Source organism: Podarcis vaucheri, assembly GCF_965113315.1.
Source record: "Podarcis vaucheri genome assembly, chromosome: 1".
NCBI classification, from domain to species: domain Eukaryota; kingdom Metazoa; phylum Chordata; class Lepidosauria; order Squamata; family Lacertidae; genus Podarcis; species Podarcis vaucheri.
Genome location: NC_138759.1, coordinates 122,463,446 through 122,475,616, shown reverse-complemented (window position 1 = coordinate 122,475,616; position 12,171 = coordinate 122,463,446). Strand labels below are relative to the sequence as shown.

Here is a 12,171-nt window from a genome sequence, read left to right as displayed (position 1 = left end):
TAAGTAGAGGCAACACGCCCCACTGGGGAAATGGGCAAGTAATTTTGCTCTAGTAGCGTACCTCTGATGTGGCTACGCATGTAAGGCTGGATGAGTTCACAGTCCTCATCATGACTGGGTTTTTGTTGCTGCCTTGAGAGACAATGGAGTCTGCTTCTGGGGGGTAAAGCCAAACCACTGTGTTAGCAGCACTGAAGTGACCTCCCCGGGTTGCAGTGGGTATGGAGGTCCTGGGCTACCCAGACAACAAGACCTCCCCACTCTCAGACTCACTGATGTGGTCCAAAGGAAAGCAGAGCAATACATTGGGCTCCAGCTTGGCAGCAGGAGTTGCTGGAAGGAGGTGTACCAGACGCCATTCAACCGTCCTAAGATCTTTCCTTCAGATTTGTGTAGGGTTTACTCCATAACAGTGGCGTAGCGTGGGGGGCAGGGGGCGGCCGCACCGGGCGCAAATCCATGGGTTAGGGTTAGGGGGTGCAAATCCACGGGTTAGGGGGCGCAAATTACTTGCCTTGCCCCGGGTGCTGACAACCCACGCTACGCCACTGCTCCATAACCTTTACTTCTCCTGAAGATATCCCACAAGGCAGTGGAGGTTTAGGATCAGAGTTTTCCTTCTCCTAGATGGGCTACCTTCCCAGGTTGATGAGCTCCATTTACACACACACACACACACACACACACACACACACACACACACAGAAACGGCCTTCTTGACTCGGTACCCTCCTGATATCAGGGGGCCCTGTAATCATGTTCATATTAACATACTTACAATCCCCCTTCAGACCTTCCCAAATACAATTTAAGAATGCCTGACTAGGAGTAGTTTTAAACTCATCCAGTGTAATCTTTTTGCTCTCTTCTAATAAGGAAGACAAAATATTCAGGTCTTCCTTTGATCTTTTTTTAATGCAACACCATAACTCCTCTGCTTTTCTCGAACAAAGCAAGGCTTGGGAATAGATCAATATCACAAGCTTTTGCTGACTCAAGGTGGTACTGCAGAATTGTGGTTCAATATTCTCGGAACTTTCTGAATAGTGTGATATTGTTATGCACACCTCGGTCTCCAATCAGCAAGAGATTTCAGGGGTGTCAGCACATATCTTGGGTTTGATTTCTTTTGAAAAAAAAGGCTAGCGGATATGGTTTGCAGTCCTTAAAACCATAGCTCTGAATTCAACAGAGAAAGAAAGTCAACCCATTCTGTCTTCCAGTTCTAGCTGAAAAATGAGACTGGTCCCTGGTCTTTTGATTTCCTTTACACTCTCAAGTGACATCAGTTGAGGCATCTTGTGGAAGCATCTCCAGCTAGAGGTTTCTGTGCTCTTTAGTCATGCGAAGAGATGCTTAACAGGCTCAGTTAGCATAATTAGCAAAGAGACTAATTCGACCACTTAGGACATGGGTAGGCAAACTAAGGCCCAGGGGCCGGATCCAGCCCAATCGCCTTCTAAATCCAGCCCATGGATGGTCTGGGAATCAGTGTGTTTTTACATGAGTAGAATGTGCGCTTTTATTTAAAATGCATCTCTGGGTTATTTGTGGGGCATGGGAATTCATTCATTTTTCCCCTCTTCAAAATATAGTCTGGCCCCCCACAAGGTCTGAGGGACAGTGGACTGGCCCCCTGCTGAAAAAGTTTGCTGACCCCTGACTTAGGAGCTTAGAGAGACACCCTAAGCTGATGTACAGGTGAAACACTGACCCATCATTCTACAACAATATATAAAGCACAAGTTGGAATCATATACTTACCTGGATATTTCACAGAGTAATATTCATAATGCTGAGCAAAAACTCAGTCCCCCACCCCCTTATCCAGGAAGCAAGCAAGCAAGAAAGGAAAGATTGTATTATTTTACACTGTCCTCACTTCCCATCATGGATGACGTATCATAAGCCACACCTTGATTGCATACTCATGATGAAATCTCATTCTTTGTACGGTTCCTGATTGGGTGGGTACCCTAATGTGATTAATATTTCAATGAGAAAGCAGGAGAACTGGGGGGAAACTGGTGCATAAGGAACATTGCTGAGGGGAAACAGCAATGTCAAAAAAGGAAGCTGGGGGGGGGGAGAAATCAGAAAATTGAACAGCTTTGGGAGGAAAATGGCACCCCACCAACAGTTGTAGTCTCTCACCAAAATTTGAAACTGGAGACTCTTCAGCACAGCTCTAAGATGCAAGTATCACAAGTTCTCATACACCCTGACCATATGTGTAAAAATATGAAGCATCTCAAGTAATCAAATTAAAGAGTGTTTTGGATTTGAGGACCATTTCATCAAGGCTTCCATCTTGGCTTGCAGACCGGATTAACAGAAGGAAGGTAAATTATTTTAAAGCTGCAGAGAGATTATGCTTCTCTCCAAAGAGGCACATCGGTGGCAGACTATTTTGGAGTTGTATCTCTTGGGAGAACTATTTATTAAATGCTAGCAAATGAAGATTCATTCATAACAAATTAATTACGTATCTAGATTGAAATTACATATTAAAATACACACAGGGGCCTATGTCAGTGGAGATTACTTGATGAGCCTCTTGATGTTGGAGCAAGAGTACATAGGTTTCTGTGGTCATATGCTGACCATGTCAGTTCATGTGGGTGGAGGCTAGGAGACCTCTGAACACATGATATGCCTGGTCTGCTAGTCACTAGCTCTTCTTCCTAGTAGTAGGAAATGTCATCTCAGGCCTAGTTTGTTCCTTTGCCTGGTACTAGTGATGTTGGCTTGTTCCATGATGTAGGTTTGAACCAGGCAGAGGGCCTTCTCGGTGATGGCGCCCGCCCTGTGGAACGCCCTCCCATCAGATGTCAAAGAAATAAACAACTATCTGACTTTTAGAAGACATCTGAAGGCAGCCCTCTTTAGGGAAGCTTTTAATGTTTGATGTTTTATCGTGTTTTTAATATTCTGTTGGGAGCCGTCCGGAGTGGCTGGGAATAAATATTATTATTATTAATCTTGTGCTTGATACTGGATTAAGCTATGGAGGCTGTACCCAAATTGATGGTTCCCTTGCTTGCCGGTAAGCTCACAAACTCGGTTCAAACCAAGATGTTGTTGCTCTTCACCTCTGATCAACTGCAGCCATCATTGCCAGTGGTCCATGCAGGAGTGCCAACTTGAATAAAATATTGGGTTGGGGGAGGTAAGCCCCACCCCACGTAATCAATCACATGGCATTGTACACACATACCATTTGAATGGCAATGCCCATCAACTTTTGGGGAACTCGGACCCCTCAAATACTTTATGGAGGGGTGTCGAAGGTCCCTTGGCCCCTAGGAATTGGCTCCTATGGGTCCATGTGAAACCACAGGAGAGAGTGGGTCAGGAACAAAATGGTAGTGGCACCTGCCCTGTGGAATGCCCTCCCACCAGATGTCAAAAAGAACATCTGTTTAGGGAAGCTTTTAATGTTTGATGCATTCTTGTATTTTAATATTTTGTTGGAAGCCGCCCAGAGTGGGTGGGGTATAAATAATAAATTATTATTATCATTATTATGCTTCAGATTAACTTGTACTTGGTAAAATAATTTTCAATCTTTCTTAACTGTAGTTTAGCTCTGTTTCTAATGATCCTCCCAGATCTTTGACAACTAGGACATCTCCCTTGTTGCTAGATTCCCATTTGCATCAGTGTCTATCTGCTGCTCAGTGATCAGTACAATCCAGAAAAAAATCCTGTAAGCTGTTGTATTCCTCCCCCCACCCCTCCCAATCTCTGAAGGGCTGCTTAATGACGGCAACCCAGTTTTCTCTAAAGTAGCTTTTCTGCTACCTTTTCCTACAGAACAAAGGTACCTGAAGGATGTCATTTTGCTGACTGTTTCATCATTCCTCTCATGTTGGCTCCCTCCTATTGGTTTGCTTTCTCTCTGCATAAACTTTCATTTTCCTTTACATTGCTAAGCAGCTGTTGGGATTTTTATGCCTCATTGACTCTGATGATCTTCTCAAAACTTTTGTTGGGAAAGTTGCCAGGCAAATCAGCCTGAAAATAACTCTCTTGCAAGATCGGAAGCAGGCGAGTACAACTTGTGGTCCGCCAAGCCAAGCCAAGTCCATCCGCCTGCCCACCAGGCTCTTGATAAACCACCTGAACTTTTGCTGCCCGCCTGCCGTTCCAAAATAAAGGGAAAGGGAAGTTGTCATGGCTAAAATACATAGCGGGTGAGCTATGTCCAGGCTAGTGGGTCTCTGGTTCTTGCAGGGCTGGTGTGAAACTTCACTGAGATTCGTAACATCTCAAGAGGACGGATATATATGCCAATGAATGGTTCTTTAATTTGGTCAAGGAGTTAATTTGACCTTTAAGTGATTTAAAATGAATTTGGAAAAACTATTAGGGAGGAAGGAGAATTCCATTGTGGCTCTAAGGTTATTGCTGTGTCATCTAGGGATGATATAATACAGGATTGTTCCAGACTTCAATGCTATGTCCTGTATCAATAATATGGGCTGCGGGTAGTGCTGTGGTCTACACCACTGAGCCTCTTGGGCTTGCTGATCAGAAGGTTGGCGGTTCGAATCTCTGCGACGGAGTGAGCTCCTGTTGCTCTGTCCCAGCTCCTGCCCACCTAGCAGTTTGAAACCTACCAGTGTGAGTAGATAAATAGGCACCGCTGCGGCAGGAAGGTAAATAGCGTTTCCATGAGCTCTTTTCCATCACAGTGTTCCGTTGTGCCAGAAGCAGTTTAGTCATGCTCGCCACATAACCCGGAAGGCTGTCTGTGGACAAACGCCAGCTCCCTCAGCCTGGAAGTGAGATGAGCACCGCAACCCCATAGTTGCCTTTGACTGGACTTATGGTAACTGTCCAGGGGTTCTTTACCTTACCTTTTACCTTTACCTGTATCAGTAGTTTGGTCTTGCATTTCAGGTCTGTGGGAATGTTCAGGGATGCAGGAGAGGGTATATTGTTTGATTATAGCCTTTCCAACTTGTGTTAACAAGCTCACAATTTGGCAGAGTATCATTCCCATTTTTAAACTTGCAGCAGATGCGTTTGCTCAGGCTCGCTAAAGCCTCTATAATAACTGTTCTGGTATTTCCCCCTTATTCCCTCATAAAAGATAAGACATGACACAGTCTTCTATAAAAGTATAAAAAGAGTTTATTCACATTCTTTTCACAATCGGATCCCAGAAGGGAGACTTGGCTTAGAAAAGTAACATATACCTGGAAACTATCTCATAAGGAGACAGTCCCTTTGTCCTCTCTTGGCTGGAAGCCAAGAGAGCATCTTTGGCTAAGCAGATGTTGCTTCTTCGATGCATGTAGTCAAAGAGAGAAAGATGGCTGCCCTGCCCTGTGCTTTTGTTGTTTACCTGCACAGGTGAGGCCACACCCACCTCTAGTCACATGCAGAGGAAGCCTGTCCCAGCCCAGAAGGAAACAGGAAGTTTACCAGCTGGCTGGAGAAACATTCCTCCCCATGTGTAAACATGTTCACTCTAGGAATGTTGTACTTGACTGTTCTTGTGTTTCACATCCCACAAGGTCTTGTCTTGTCTCTCTCTCTGCCAAGTTAGGGATCCTCTCCAAATGCACATATTTGAAAAGGCGTGTGAAAGGTCATGTATTTAAGCTCTGGGTAGCCAAGCACAGAGAGATTTACAAATTTGTGCTTGTGTTTCAAATTCCAGAGGGGCCATCCTGCTAGGATGAGATAGATTGTAATGGGTTGGTTTGAAGTCACTTCAGCACTAGATTGGGGGGTTGGATTCATTCCCCAACCGCTCTGCCCTGTATTTTGCCAGAACAAAGGTGGCAACCCTGATGTCATCACAAGCATTTCTGCTTAGCTGATGGAGCAGTCTTCCTTCTCCTCTCCCTGCATATTGTTCTGGTTGTATGTGGGGCAGGACTGGGGGGGGAGCTCTACTTCTCAGTGGAAGTCCTTGCACTGGCTTTCGTTAGTGGGATCAGTTATTTTCTAGCCCATCTTCTTCGCAACCGTTAAACCAGGGGTAGGAAACCTGTGGCCCTCAGCTCAATCTCATGTGGCCCTCAGCTCAATTTCATGCAGGTGTGGTAAGCCCAAAGGGATAGAAGTAGGATAGCGGAAGGAAAAAAGGAGACATAGAAGGAGAGGTGGAAAAGAAGAGAAGTGGAAACGCCCTCTGCAAAGCCAAACTCTAGGAAGAGTGGTTTTCCCCTTTGATGGACCGCTTGCTGGTTGGAGAGGAAGAAGGAAAAAGGAAATGGGGCAGCAGAAAGATAGAAGGGTAGCCCTGCCCACTTTGGGTTCTGCCTCTGCCCATTGCTGACTTCAGCCCTGCCCAACACTGACAGATAATTCCCCAAGGGAATGTGGACTTTAATAGCTAAAAACGTTCCCAGTATACCTGCAGGAGCATCTCCACTTCCATCATTCAGCCTGGACACTGAGGTCTAGCTCTGAGGGCCTTCTGGCGGTTCCCTCCCTGCGAGAAGTGAGGTTACAGGGAACCAGGCAGAGGGCCTTCTTGGTAGTGGCACCCGCCCTGTGGAATGTCCTTCCATCAGAAATCAAGGAAATAAACAACTATCTGACTTTTAGAAGACATCTGAAGGCAGCCCTGTTTAGGGAAGTTTTTAATGTCTGATGTTCTACAATTTTTTATTTGCTGTAAAGCCTCCCAGAGTGGCTGGGGAAACCCAGCCAGATGGGCATGGTATAAATAATAAAATTATTATTAATAATAATTAATACCCACCCTTTCATGAAATGGACACCTGACCACCAATTGCACTGAGCTGCTGTACTGTAACGGGAGACGTGGATAATTTGAAAGTAGTCCCTCTCAAGGGTGCAACTAAAATGGACAGCTAAACTGGTTGAGTTGTCATTCCCTCTCCACATAGAACAGAAGTTCTTGGAGGCGGTGATGAGGGAATCTCTTAATTGATACCTCTTGGTGCCTTTAATATGGAGGCATTCGTTCTATGCAGATATCTATGCAGATATAAATAATGAACCACATGGCTGCTACTGAAAGTGGCAATAATGGGTTGTCTTCTAGCCGAACTTACCTTCGCATCATGAGATTATGGCATTCTCGTTCTTCCTACCCTGCTGCTTCTTCCTGGCTTTGGTTGTCAGGGGCCAACAGGAGGAAAAAGCATTGTGATGTCACAAAATAAGTATGTTCCGTAGCAGTGAACCTTGCTTGCTCCTGCAATTCGCCTGTGGCACAGCCTAAGATGGAGTGATTTTGGACTGTGTGACCTTCAACATTCTTCCAGCTTACAAGCGGATGGTTCCAACCACAGTTTGCAGAACTCATGGGGCCATTTTCTTCTCTGTGTCACGCTGAAGAGGAAAAAGTGAATGTGCAGTTGCCACTGTGCTGCAGTACAAGCGAATTTTGTTAGCGGTGTGTCATCAGATGCTTCTGAGAGGGACTTGAAAGGTCTGGCTATCACTCATAAATCTTACAGTGTCAAACACGGATGGAGATGTCAGTAAAACCCGCATTAATGTTCAAACTATGATTGTGCTTAAGTATAGCTAGATAATGGCCTCAAGTCCTCCTTCCTAGTACTTGTTTGACAGGTTGCATTCCAGATTCTTCTTATTGCAAAGCAATAAACTCTAAAGAGTTTTTTTGGGGGTGATTATTTATTACTAGAACAATACTAACATTATTATTATTTTTATTTTATTAGATTTCTTTCCTGCTCATTATCATAAGGTCCCAGGGTGAGAGACAGCAACCTAAAAATATATTAAAATGTAGGAAATAACAAAATAGTAAAATTAAAAGCAGCTGTTGTGTGTACCACAGCCTTCTGAGACAAGGTTGACAGGAGTGTGCCAGCAGGCCTTATCTGTGGTGGTGTCTTGCATATGGAATTTCCTGTCCCTTCATTTGTGTCCTGCCAATCATTAAATAAGGGATGCGGGTGGCGCAGTGGTCTAAAACACTGAGCCTAGGACTTGCTGATCAGAAGGTCAGAGGTTCAAATACCCGCAATGGGGTGAGCTCCTGTTGCTTGGTCCCAGCTCCTGCCAACCTAGAAGTTCGAAAGCACAAAGTACAAGTAGATAAATAGGTACCGCTCTGGCGGGAAGGTAAATGGCGTTTCCGTGCGCTGCCCTGGTACGCCAAAAATGGCTTAGTCATGCTGGCCACATGACCTGGAAGAACTGTCTGAGGACAAATGCCAGCTCCCTCAGCCAGTAAAGTGAGATGAGCACCGCAACCCCAGAGTTGTTTGTGACTGGACTTAACTGTCAGTGGTCCTTTACCTTTAATCATTAAATACAGTATTTTTTGCTCTATAAGACTCACTTTTACGCTCCTAAAAAGTAAGGGGATATGTGTGTGCATCTTATGGAGCGAATGCAGGCTGCGCAGCTATCACAGAAGCCAGAACAGCAAGAGGGATTGCTGCTTTCACTGCGCAGCGATCCCTCTTGCTGTTCTGGCTTCTGAGATTCAGATATTTTTTTTCTTGTTTTCCTCCTCCAAAAACTAGGTGTGTCTTGTGGTCTGGTGCGTCTTATAGAGTGAAAAATACGGTACTTTTGTTTTGAAAGAAGCTTCTGAATTTGGATAAATGCTTGACTTATCAGGTTACTTTTTGTGGTTTTGCTGCTTTTTCCATTTTATTATTTGTGTTTTAATCGATGGATCATTGCTTTTTAGCTCTCTTTTTTTAATTTCCAAGTTGCTTTGAGAAACTCCTCTGGGAGGAGTGGAAGTGGAGCATTTAAAATAACAAGAAATGTCCACTCAGAAGTAAATCCCAGCATGGCCTCCTTCCAGCATAGAATGGGGCTATAGGATTGTAGTCATAGCTACTAGCTGCACCATATTAGCATTGTTGGTTAGGTTTTTGTTTTAAACACATTTTGTAGCAATTTCTGCCAATGAAGTTTTTAAAAACATTTTTCACAATTCAGCATGCAATATTAGTTTCACAATTCTTACCTCAATTACCTATGCCAGTGAGCCTGGTATCTCAATTCATTTTCATTAAGGCTCTTATGTTTCCCTTTGCATTCTTATTCTGAAGGTGAAAGGCATTCTGAAGAATAAAACTGCACTCTAGACCTGATGAGTCACAACTGGATGAATCTTTCCATCTATTTCATAGCCCCTCGGCTGTAAATAAGTGTTTCATGTGTTCCCCTTTCCCCGCTCCTGAACTTCCCCAGGTCTCACCACCCACTCTATATCTTTACTTGTCCATTTCTTTGGGTCAGGCTGGCTGCAGCTTGGGAGATGTTGCTTCAGCCATGGTTCAACTCAGACTGGGGTCTTCTACAGGAGCTGGAGGCCTCCCTTCCTTCCTGGCCCTCAGCCTCATCATAATCTGAACAAGGGCTTCCAAGAGCTTTGCCCTCCTCCTGAGTAGCCTCATGGGCAGCTAGCCAGGTCCTTTGGTGAAGTTCTTGCCTGGCTCTCTATCTCCTCTGCTTCAGTGGCTGGAGGGAGGCAGAAAGCCAACCAGAAACCCCAACGCTGTATGTAAAACAAAGCAAACAGCTTCATATGAATAAAGGGGACAACCAAGCTGTTTGAGCGAGGTCCTCACCTGGGAGCTCTCTGAGAACAAGAGACCACCAGGAGTTCTGAGGGCTGCTGGAACCAGAGGTGACAATTGGTTTGTGACACGGAGCCCATTCTAGAATGTTCCAAATAGAAGAAACCAATCGGAGAAAGGGCAGGGAATGATATTATCAAACAGGGTATGTGTGAAGGCTGACTTCATTTAGAATCCAGAAGACGGCCGGGAGAGACCAGCTTGCAGCTCTGAGAAAGACCTTTTAGGGGTGTACTTCTCTGTGACACGATGTGGGACTGTGGATTTTGCCGTTTGTAGGGGTTACAGTGTCTGTTTCCATATCTGCTCAATCTGTAAATATTACAAAAATGCCTCAAGGGTGACATCCAGTGTTACTCATGCTCAGAGTAGACCCTGAGCTAAAAGTCACTGAAGACCATTGGTTTCAATAGGTCAAAATTGCTTGGCTGGATATTATCCTTAGTCTCCAGAGATCCCTTGTTCCAAAGGGAACCAAACCTTGGCAAACATCACACCCCTACAATTTCCACAACACTTCAGGGAACTGAGGCATTTGTTAACAATATGAATATTATTCCCCCACCCCCATAATCTCACACTCTCCAAACGATTTCAGGATTGAGCTGTCGCGTGTTCAGACCCAGAGACCTCCTCCCTAAATAAGCACACAATTGACTCAAATTTTAGTTTTGGTTTTTGGCAGAATTTAGGCTACAACTTTATTGATTACAGAAAAGTGAGTGGTTGCATAGGCTCTGGTTTGACTAGCTCCCTGCACCCTTGCAGGTAGCGCTGACCTAGGTCAGCCAAGGGTGAACACCTGAGGTAGGTGAAAAGCCCAGGAACAGACTCTGTTCACTCCCCAGATGCTCCCCTGGACTCAGGCATGGGCACCCCCGAGAGGGGGTTGACCAAACCAAGTTGAGTCCCTTGATTCCTTTAACGGAATACCCTTCACATAGGGATGGCGAGACCGTTCTCCCATCCCTATCACCTGAACCAGTGCCTATCTGCAACCTTACAAGTTGTGACAATTTGCTACGCGGCAGGTGAAAGCCAAATGGCAACAGCCAATCAGCCAAGTGGGAAAATTCCTGCCATGCCCCTGTCCCAACGACAGATGACACACAACGACATAGCAAGGTCAATCGCAAAATGCCCTAAAAGTAGGGAGAAGTGGGCGGGTGTTCCGATGCACGAGCCGAAAGAGGAAGCTCTGGGTCACGTGCATAGGTATATATAGGTCCCTCGATCTGTTTAGACTGCACCCCATTGGCCAGATTAAACCCAGCAACGAGGGACCTACCAATCAGGTGGTGTGGCTGTCCAATATACCCACCCACAACCAGGAGGTCAGTCTCCAGGTCTCACCTCTTTTAGGGAGGACAAGAATTAAAAATAACAATAGAAGCACTCTTGTGGAATAAGCTCAGAGAGGTAGTGTTGTTCTGTTGTAGCAGAACAACAGCATCAGAGTTGTGTGACACTATAGAAACCATTAATAATGAGGCATAAATAGGTAAAGGTAAAGGGACCCCTGACCATTAGAGGTCCAGTCGTGGCCGACTCTGGGGTTGCGGCACTCATCTCACTTTATTGGCCGAGGGAGCCGGCGCACAGCTTCCGGGTCATGTGGCCAGCATGACTAAGCCGCTTCTGGCAAACCAGAGCAGCGTACGGAAATGCCGTTTACCTTCCCGCCGGAGTGGTACCTATTTATCTACTTGGACTTTGATGTGCTTTCAAACTGCTCAGTTGGAGGAGCAGGGACTGAGCAATGGGAGCTCACCCTGTCACAGGGATTTGAACTGCCGACCTTCTGATCTGCAAGTCCTAGGCTCTGTGGTTTAACCCACAGCATCACCCGCGTCCCGTGGCATAAATAGTGTTGGACTAAAACTTCCATCACCCCTGATGGCTGGGGTAGTTAGGAGTCTGACAATATCTGTAGGACCACAGGTTCCTCATCTCTAGGACTACTTCATTCGATGCACAAACTTAAGTAGCATTATTCCATTTCGGGATGGTGCTTCTGTGATAGAAGCATTTGACACACAAGTATAAGCAGCTCACTTTAGGGTTCTCTTTTTGCATGGTTGAGCAAAAAAATCCAAATCATATGGGTTTATTCACCTCAGTGAATTTTAATAAATGTGGCACTTACAGTATGTTAATGCGGAGCCAGCATAAGCAATGCTCCAGGCAGAAGTAGTTTTAAGGAATTGCAGGTGTTGTGGGTCTTTTTGTTTGAAGTCTCCCGGCTCCCCAGCTTGCCAGGAACATGTGTTGCATATTAACAACTTGTATCTATGATTGTCAGCAAATTGCATAATTGGTTCACTATGCCTGAGATAGAACTGTAATCATGAACAAGTGATTGGACATATGAAAAATGTGAACTAAAACAAAAAACAAGAATCCCTGAACACAATACATTTTAGTATATGACTGTTTACATTATTTCAAACTGCTTTTTAATTGTGCTTTTTCTTTTGAAAAATTGTTTTTAATTGTTTTTATGTGGGGTGTTTTTTTTTGGGGGGGGGTTATTCAGCTGTTTCTTTTTATATTTTGATTATGTATTTTGTGATTCTATATTGTAATTTTATCTTGTGAAGCACCCTGAGAC

General features: G+C 44.8%; 2 long non-coding RNA genes across 2 annotated transcripts in view; one reads left to right on the top strand and one right to left on the bottom strand.

Annotated features, from left to right (window-relative positions):
• Positions 1-7,170: 7,170 nt before the first annotated feature.
• Positions 7,171-12,171, top strand: part of LOC309525700 — a 28,085-nt gene continuing 23,084 nt past the window's right edge. Inside the window, exon 1 of the long non-coding RNA XR_014216496.1 lies at positions 7,171-7,420. This is a non-coding gene — a long non-coding RNA (uncharacterized lncRNA). The remainder of the gene's footprint in view (positions 7,421-12,171) is intronic.
• Positions 8,838-9,610, bottom strand: LOC309525330. The gene is made up of 2 exons (XR_014216155.1): positions 9,552-9,610; positions 8,838-9,441 (listed from the first exon to the last, which is right to left on the bottom strand). It is a non-coding gene; the product is annotated as an uncharacterized lncRNA (long non-coding RNA).